This window comes from Schistocerca americana, chromosome 5 (assembly GCF_021461395.2).
Source record: "Schistocerca americana isolate TAMUIC-IGC-003095 chromosome 5, iqSchAmer2.1, whole genome shotgun sequence".
Classification (NCBI taxonomy): domain Eukaryota; kingdom Metazoa; phylum Arthropoda; class Insecta; order Orthoptera; family Acrididae; genus Schistocerca; species Schistocerca americana.
Window position 1 is genome coordinate 264,162,666 of NC_060123.1, and position 9,391 is coordinate 264,172,056.

At 44.6% G+C, this 9,391-nt stretch overlaps 1 pseudogene; it reads left to right on the forward strand.

Annotated features, from left to right (window-relative positions):
• Positions 1 to 1,389: 1,389 nt before the first annotated feature.
• On the forward strand, positions 1,390 to 1,507 carry LOC124617021 (annotated as a pseudogene).
• The last annotated feature ends 7,884 nt before the right edge of the window (positions 1,508 to 9,391 follow it).

Below are 9,391 nucleotides of genomic sequence, written 5' to 3' on the forward strand. Positions count from 1 at the left end.
AAAAATACTTTCATAAAAGATTCCTGACACTTCAGTTTCTATTAGGTCTCAACAACTACCTCGTTATTAGAAATTATTTTCTTACTATTGCTAGACTGCGTTTTATATCCTCTCTGTTTTGTCCATCGTCAGTTATGTTGCTGTCCAAATACCCAAATTCATCTACTACTTTTAGTATTTCATTTCCTAATCTAATTCCGTCAGCATCTGATTTCATTCGAATGCATTCCATTACCCTTGTGTTACTTTGTTGGTTCTCATCTTATAATGAATTGGATTCATTACATTCTTCTTGAAGTGTGATGGTATTTTACTTGTCTCTTTTTTCTTGCACACCAGATGGAATCGTTTTGTGGTGGCTGATTCTCCCAAGGCTCTCAGTAATTCTAAGGAAATGTTGCGTACTACAGGAGCCTTCTTTCGACTTAGGTCTTTCAGGGCTCTGTTGAATTCTTTTCGCAGTATCATATCTCCCATTACATCTTCACCTACTTCTTCTTCTCTTTCTATAAAATTCTTCTCCTGTTTTGTGTCTCTTATATAACATTCGTTATACGCTTAAGCTGTCCCTTCTTTGCTTATTAGTGATGTGCCGCCTGAGCTCATGATATTCATGCAGGAATTTCTCTTTTCTCCAAAGGTCTCCTTTGTGTCCCTATGGGCAGTATGTATCTTTCCCCTTGTCACACATGTTTCTGCAGCCTTGCATCTGTCTTCTAGTCATTCCTGTTTAGCCGTCCTACATTTTCTGTCAATCTCAGTTTTTAAAGTCTACACACCCTTTCGTCTACTTTACTTCCTACTTTTTTTTTATTTTCTCCTTTCGTCAATTAAAGTGAATATCTCCTATATCGTACAGGGCTTTCTACTAGCCTTTTCTTTCCTTATGTGATCGTCATCTCCGCTATTGTATTTTTCCCCCGTTTCAGTCCAGCGTTGCTTAAAGTTTCCTCTGACGCTCTAAACAAACTCTGTTTCCCTCAGTTTATCCTGATCCCTTCGCCTAAAAGTCATACTTTTTTGCAATATCTTACATTTTAATCTGCAGTTCATAAACAATAAATTTATATCAGAGTCCACATTTGCTCCTGGAGACGTCATACAATTTAAAATCCAGTTTAGAAATCTCTGCCTTACCGTTACTTAATCAATCTAAAACCTTCCAGCGTCACCAGGTCTCTTCCATATATACAGCCTTCTCACATGGTTCTTAAACCAAGTGTTAGCGAATAGAATTATGCTCTCCAAAACTGTACCATGAGGATTCCCCTGTCATTCTTTTCCGCCAGTTCATGTTCTCAAGCCATTTTTCCTTCTCTTTCTTTTCCTGACTATCGATTTCGAGTCACGTACCACAGTTAAATTTTCATCTCCCTTTACTCTCTGAGTGGCAACGGCCTTGCCGCAGTGGATACACCGGTTCCCGTGAGATCGCCGAAGTTAAGCGCTGTCGGGCGTGGTCGGCACTTGGATGGGTGACCATGCAGGCCGCCATGTGCTGTTGCCATTTTTTGGGGTGCAATCAGCCTCGTGACGCCAATTGAGGAACTACTCGACCGAATAGTAGCGGTTTCGGTCAAGAATACCATCTTACGACCGGGAGAGCGGTATGCTGAGCCCACGCCCCTCCTATCCGCATCCTCCACCGAGGATGACACGGCGGTCGGATGGTCCCGGTAGGCCTCTGGTGGCCTGAAGACGGAGTGCTTTTTCTTTACTCTCTGAATACCATCGTTTACTTCATCATAAATTCCTTCAATTTCTTAATCGCCTGCGGAAATAGATGGCATATAAACTTTTACTGTAGTGATGGGTACTGGTTTTGTGTCTGTTTGGCGACAATGCTGCTTATAGTATCTTACCCGCGTTCCTCTTTCATCAATCATTATTATATCAGCTCCTGAATTACTCCCATCTGATTTTTTTGTTGAATACCCTGTACTTACCTAACCGAAAGATACGTTCCTCCTGTCGCTGCACTTCACTAATGCCCACTATATCTGGCTTCAAGCTATCCATTTTCGTTGTTAAATTCGCTAGCCTACCGAGCTGAATGAAGGATCAAACATTCCACTCTCAGACCCATTGAATGCCAGTTTTGTTTTTCCTGATGAAGGTATTCTCCCGAGTAATCCCCGCCCGGAGACTTGAAGAGGGGGCTACTTTAACTCCGGGATACAATTGCATAATCATTAAACCATACTTAAGTGTAGCATGCCATCGGAAAATACTGCTGTAGTTACCCATTGCTTTCAGCCGTTCGCAGTACAAGCACAGCAAGGCCATGCTAGTTAATGTTACAAGGCCACATCAGTTATCATACCTATAACTTCATGTCCAAAATTCACTAAAGTCTGAGCCCCCATAAATTGCACACCAAATCCATATTATGGATTTCATCGAAAACAACTATGAATTAAACTGGTTGCAGCCCATACCAGGAGATTGGTTTCAGAGGTCGTTTGTGCAAAATGTGCTGTGTTCCACGTATCGAGTAATGAGTCAAAACATTTATTCAAAGGACTTGATATATTAGTAAACACAATTCACAGAGTTCACAATTCACAGTAATCACTATCGGTGACATTCTTTCACTTCATTTTAGCCGGCTTCATAAAAATGAAGTACTGGAGGTCTTAACGGCCTACCTTAACATCGAATCGGTTATAACTGCATCTGGCACCCCTTAAAAATCTATAAACAGTAATTTTTTCCGCCGTGTACAAACTCTAGGGATTGTTCAATAAGAGGATACGGAACAAAAAAGGTCTAATGAACTTATGTACGGAAATGTATAGTTTCCATGCTAGAGACCATTTATCCAATCACATTTTATTACAAAGACTGCGGTGTAATACGCACTGTACTATGCGGCCACAGTTGCAGTACGCATGGTTTCCTACTAGAGGGTGGTACTGTTCTTCATACGTCATGCTCTAGCACCCTCTCCTGTCATAGTAATTGGTAACGTTGTGCCCGATTTGCTTCTCTTGCTGATTCACCTTGGAGTGAATGTGATACAATGTTGTACACAGTGGATCCGCATTCGAATAGAAAGCGTGCCGACATGATGTTTACATACGGAAAGGCAAATGGCAACGGATGGTGGGCAGCAAGGTTGTATCAGGAGACCTACCCTCGCCGACAACCACCATAACATTCAGTGTTTGAAACGGTGTTTCGCCGCTTGTCTAAGACAGGGTCGTTTCAGGAAGCAGGAAATCATGGACGTACCTGAAATGTTCGGACACCAGACTTGGAGGGAAATGTGATTAACACAGTGGAAGTCGACGGCCTTGTCAGTACCAGGCAGTTGGCTCGCCAGTACAGGGTAAGCCGGACAACACCGTGAAACATTCTCCATGACAATTGTTACTATCCTTGTCACTTACAGCGCATGTAGATCTTAAAGCGACATACTTTCCACATCGGGAGCAGTTTTGACAGCGGTTTCTTCACCAGGCAACCACGATTCCGGGATTTGCGTCATCCATCCTATTCACGGATGAGGCCACCTTTACGCCGAGTCGTATCTTCAACTTTCATAACATTCACATGTGGGATAGTATGTAGATCCCCCATGGTATGGTGACAGCGAATTATCAGCATGGGCTCAACCGGAATGTGTGGGCCAGGGTAATTAGCGACCGTATTTTGGGACCAGTCTTCCCTCCACTACGCTTAACAGGCCCGAACTATCGGCGTTTCTTGCGGGTGACTTTGCCTCCCTCGCTGGAAGAAGTGCCATTGATGATTTCGAAGTGTTATGTGGTTGCATCATGATGGTGCTCCAGACCATTTCGCCGTTAACGTCCGGACGCATCTCCATTGTGTCTTCCCTGGTCAATGGATCGGACAAGGGGGTCCAGTTGCATGGATTGCTAGGTCACCGGCTCTCAACCCATGCGATTTCTATTTATGCGGCCATCTCAGAATTGTCGTGTATGCAGAGTCCATTCCAGATGTGGAGACACTGGAGCTGCGTATTCATGCTGTTCGGATGCAGCCTGTCCGCTGTGAAAGTGTGAGAGAACGTGCTACGGGGCGTACACGCATGCGTTGAGACACGTGGAAACCAGTTTCAGCAAATACTGTAACTGTGGCTGTATGGTACAACGCGTATTAGATCGCTGTCTCTGTAACACTGTTTGTTTGAACAAACGGTCTTTAGCGTGGAAACGATGCATTTTCGGACATAAGTTCATTAGATCTTTTTTGTTCCGTAACCTCTCCTCGATCAATCCCTGTACACGGTGGAAAAAGTTACCATGTGTGTAGACATGCCCCACCTCATCAGATTAAGGGATGTGAAGTCACAAAAACGAAGTGTAAATGTATACTTCATAGTACAACAATGCGGTCTGATGAGCAACTGTACATTAATTTATAATAATTTTAACACAAAAGTGTAAATCAGTTGGAATCTATACAAATTTGGCAGTAACAATATTGAGCCAGTTATTCCTTCCACGACTTATTCTGTAATCTAAGTAAATTAAAATAAACGTAACTTCTACGAAGGAACAGACCGACTGCGTATGATGTGTTACATATATCATCTTCAATGAATTGTACTGATTCCAAAACAGGTCACAGATTTTGTGTCTCCGCAATTTAAAACTACGATTAATATTTTATTAATATTAATTCATATGATTTTTCTGGCTTGAAGTTGCTCATGTAAAATGTTATCTTTTGTACTCTAGCACCAGTCAAGTAGTCCGCCCCAGTAGCTGAGTGGTCAGCGTGACGGATTGCCGTTCTCTGGGCCCGGGTTCGATTCCCGGCTGGGTCGGAGATTTTCTCCGCTCAGGGACTGGGTGTTGTGTTGTGTTCATCATCCTTTCATCCCCATCCGGCGTGCAGGTCGCCCAATGTGGCGTCGAATGTAATAAGACCTGCGATATGGCGGCCGGACCTGCCCCGCGAGGGGCCTCCCGGCCAATGACGCCAAACGCTCATCATCATCATCACCAGTCAAGTAAACTTTACTTTTGAAAAATGTCATTTAATTGAATTTTAATACCTTTGTCAGTGCATAATAGAATTTTGTAAGTAGCCAAAAGAGTAGGTCCCCCATGGAACCCATTACCCTATAGAGAACTTTAGTTGATATAGACCAATTCATGGTAGAAAAATGTGAGGCAATAGATTTATCTAGTTTCAACATTCGAAACAGAGATTATTTAAAGGAATACTCATATACAATTTCAGAAGGATTGTGTAGTATCTACGGAATCCGCAAGCAATCAGTGATGTTCTGCTCTTATTAAAAACATACCGTACGTATGACAAAAATGGAAATTACATAATACTAGTTTATGTTAGGATCAAAGGGTCTGTTGTAAGGTGTCACTATCGACTTTGCTTGGCTATCGATTATTCAGATTATATCTCGAACACTTACCCATGAAACTACTGGAAAGGCTAATGTCTTTCATCTGACCACAGTGCTGCTATCTGCTTTGTTAAGGCATGTAGGACATTCCACCCCAACAAGGTCCATGGTTCGTGGAGGGCGCTAATGGCTAGACATAACTTTTTCCATACGTTTTGGTCAGTTGGAGCCCTTTCATCCAATTCCTTGCACTTTTGTTTTTCTCTAATAATATTTCATCGTTTCATCATGTCTCATTTTCTCTTTCAAACTACTTCACAAAGCTCCTGCCTTGGAATTGTTCTACATTTAACACTTTACTCCAGGAAATATTCGTTTTTGCTGTTTCTTTATGTATTTTTTAAGTCCTCGGATCCAGCTCGTTAATTTCTTCAGATGTAATTTACTTGAAGATCTGTTTTGTCAGCTTGTCCTTATTCATCGTCATCATCATCGTTTCAGGGATTAGGCCCTTCGCTTGTTCCATCCTCAATCTATCTTTGCCTCAGACTTTCTGGGTCTCTTCGGCCAATAGGTCTGTATGAAGGTGCCGCTTTCGGAATCCCTGTATTGTCCATTTTTTCTAAATGCTCTTCCTATTTGCTTCTATACTCGTATTTGTACATTTTATCCTGTACTGTAGATATGTGTGACTGATTATGTACATCCTGGTTTCTTATTTTATCAAGGCATGGATGTCCCAGTAGCGCCCTAAGGAAGTTAATTTCTATAGCTTAAATATGACTGTGGCCGTTCTGTCTTAACGTTCACGTTTCACTGTCACATAGAATAAGCGACACTGCCATCCTCTTGTACAGCTTAAGCTGTGTTTCGGTCAAGGCTGTTTTCAGTGTTGTTCGAATAGTTCGGCACATTTCCTGGTATCTTCCTGATTTATTATTTATATCTCCATCGTAACCAAACGAGATATTAAAGCGTAAATATTTAAGATACTGAACTTGTTCTAAAATTCTGTCATCCAACATAATCTTTGCTCTTATTGCAAGAAACGTATTTGCAGTTGCGAATATTTACAACCAATAGCTGTATAATGGAACGACGACAATGTAAATTTGTGCCTGACCGGGACTTGTAACCCTATTACCGCTTGTCGCGAGCGGTCGCCTAGCGTTAGGCTGTTTGAGCACGAGTCGCGGACGTTCTTTGTGTTGCGAACTCCGACGATACCGCCCCCGTCGACTGACGACGATGTCCATGACTACAAAATGGTGATAACTCGTTTATTGTGCCAACTGCGGCCTTTTTATCAGAACGTCATGAGTCGCTGGCTTTGTATGGCGCACAAGGGCATACCAAAAAGCAACGGTCCCCAAAAGCGCTATAAGCGGAGGAGCAGAGCAACTTCAGGACGGGTTGAGAGCCAGCCGCTGGAGGACAACGGCTGCACGCACCAAGATGATGCTCCCATAGAGCCAACCGCCGCCAGCTGCAGCGTGGCAACACAGAATGGGACTGAGGAAGTTTCATACATACCCACAGCTGATCGATAAGCCATTGGTACGCGAGAAGGACGCTGTTCTCCCCATGGTGGAGTGCAGGCACCCATATTACCTTTCAAGGATACGATAGAGGATGGTTTTGTTCTGCGATTGACTGTGTGGGGGCAGGACGGTGAGGCCAAGTAAGGTACACCGACAGGGACTGCACCGGCACTTTAGGAACGGTTTCGGCCGAATTGTTGGGGCTGACCACGGGTGACGATGCGGCTTGACACTCAGTAGACCTTTACGACCTAATGAATAACTTGGCACCCGAGGTTCGACAAAAAGCTTATCGTATCGCCACAATTAATTTCAGTATGATTGGAACAACGTTGAAGATCGATCTGCTGCTGATATTGACGTTGTTTTATTGCAAGAAGAGGGGTCTCGTGTCCGACTCCGACTTGTATGGTTATGCGACATATATGGCACCTGGTGATCACACTATCAGTGTTACGGCGATACTAGTAGCTGACGGTATTTCCATCGAAGATGTGACTTACCTCCAGAGGGCTGCCGATCACGGCGCTGGGCGCACTTACTATTAATGTGTATGCCGAGAGTTTTGAACGCCGAGCGGTCGCCACTTGCCTTTTCCGACCATAGTGGCTTCATAATCACGGTCACTCTACAGCAACAACGATTATGGCGCAGACGTGGTATGTGGAAGATGAATGCGGCTCACCTCCAGGACCCAAAACGCCGTCAGGTTATCGCTGCTGCGTTGGCGGACTGTGAAGCATGTCTTCCACGTTGCCATGTTGGACGGAATGTGCAAAACCAGCTTTCCGGCGGGTGCTAATACTATGTGGAAAGGACATCGCGACGTGGCATAGACATACTTTGGACTTTTATTACACGATTCTTCGCGAACTCGTATCCCAGCCGCAATCACTAGACCGAGCAAGCCGCCGAATTAAAGCCAACGTATTCTCTCTTAAACGGCGAAAATTGGAAGGGGTCCTCGTGCGGTCGCTGCGTCAAGACGGAACTAGCAGCCAAATCCCATCTGCGCACCACATCATGCTTGATAGCCGTCGACGCCGACAACTCCTAACCATGAACTTTCCTCCGCGTGATGGTCGACCCTTAACCGCCCAGGCAACCATTATGGAAGGCTTTGCAAACCATTATCGATGTTTTTACCAGGAGAAGAATATAGAGAAGAGAGACGATGACGACATTCTAAAGCATGTGTCACGCACGCTCGACGACACAGCAGCACCGTCGCTTTTAGCGGAGGTCACGCAGGACTTGATTGAGGAAACACTAGACCAGGGTAAAAAGTCGCCCGGCCGGATGGACTGCCGCTCGAATTGTATCGGGCTTTCCGCACCATGATGATGCCACGTTGGATCACCATGTACCAAGAGTTTATGTTCCGCAGCTTTTGTGTGCCACGTGCCTTCGTCGAAGGACTACTCATCCCAATACACAAGCCTTCCAGAGGTCGGTCGATCGATGGCTACTGTCCTATTACAACGTTGAATTCGGAGTATAAGATCTGTGTCCGGCTCTTGGAAGTTCACATAAGGAAGGTCCTGCCACTAATTCTTTCAACGAAGCCAACGACACAAAGAGAAGAATCCAACATGCCAACGACCACTGGTAAATGTAGGGATTTGATAGCTCTCGCCACATCCTGTCGCCTCCGAGCTGCTTTGAATTCAAATGACTTCGACCACGCTTTTGACAGAGTGCACCACAAGTTTCTTATTCAGATTTAGCCTGACTTCCTCGACGCAGTTTTGCTCCCCGTATGTGGAGCATCATCTCATGTACTGGTAAATGGATGTACCACCGTCAATACCAATCTGGCGTTCGGTTCGACAAGGATGCCCACTCTTCATGATTTTTTTACACGACTGCACTGCAACCGCTCACAGAAGGCCTGAAAGGCAGACTTTAGGGTATTACGTTGAGGGGCCACACCTTCCACGCAGAGCGTTTACTGACGACCTTCTACTACTGGTTCGCTCAAGTGATGAGCTCTGTTCGGTGCTTGAATGGATTAAGTGACATTGATTGGCGGCTGGAAGCCATATGAATGTAGCCAAGTCGGCGGCGATGCATATTGGGAGGAGCCTCCAGGAGCGCTGCGTGACACCTCTCCCACAGGTGAATGCGGTCAGATATTTGGGTTTTACTTTTACACAATATGTGCGTCGCATGGCAAACATAAACAATAGAGGTGTACTGCAGGCGATACGCTAAGAAGTCTACCACAACGTTCTTCGACGCATGGACCTCCTACTGTGTCCAGTATTTTAACCTTCACATAGCGAGCAAGTTGATACACATGTCTCACGTTCTCCCACTACTGACAACGATGGCAACCTGACTGCAGGCGGCATTTGGATATTATATTACTGATGGATTACTATTTAAAGTCCGCTACGACACCCTCACTCTCTCTCCACGTGAAGGTGGGCTGGGATTTACGTACGAGCGTTTGTTTTTGAGATCTATACCCCGCAAAGTGAGTGAGAGTAAAAACCCAGTTGCACTATGG